Here is a 480-nt window from a genome sequence, read left to right as displayed (position 1 = left end):
CCCCACTTGGACCCCAAAGGGTGAATCCCCCCACCAGGTCCCACCATGGGGACCCATCCAGATCCCATCATGGCTCAGCCAAGGAGCAATACTGTTTTTGCCTCTTTTTTTTATGAGGGGGGGGGGGGGGTGGAGGGAGAACTTCCTTCACAGAGCGGTGGGGAAAGAGGGAACATTTTTGGGAAGTACAGGTTGGGGATTTTTTTTTGTTGTTTGTTTGTTTGTTTGTTTTTTTGTATTGTCAATACAACTGAACCAGCATATAGGGAGGGTGCAAACCTGATGGACATGTAGCCAAAGCAGCCAAACAAAAATTCTGGCATCTTATGCAATGGTGCAGTTAGCATATGGGTGGGTGCAACAGCTTTCTCTCTTTTCCTTTGGCCTGTTCATCAATGTCCTTGTGTATATAACAAAGCAGGTAACACTCCTTACCAATACTGAGTTGATAGCCAACCTATATCAATCACTAACCAGCAA

The sequence above is a fragment of the Calidris pugnax genome, unplaced genomic scaffold (genome assembly GCF_001431845.1).
Source record: "Calidris pugnax isolate Ruff unplaced genomic scaffold, ASM143184v1 scaffold17, whole genome shotgun sequence".
NCBI classification, from domain to species: Eukaryota; Metazoa; Chordata; class Aves; order Charadriiformes; family Scolopacidae; genus Calidris; species Calidris pugnax.
The sequence above is the reverse complement of the archived record's forward strand: the minus strand, read 5'-3'. Positions refer to the sequence as shown.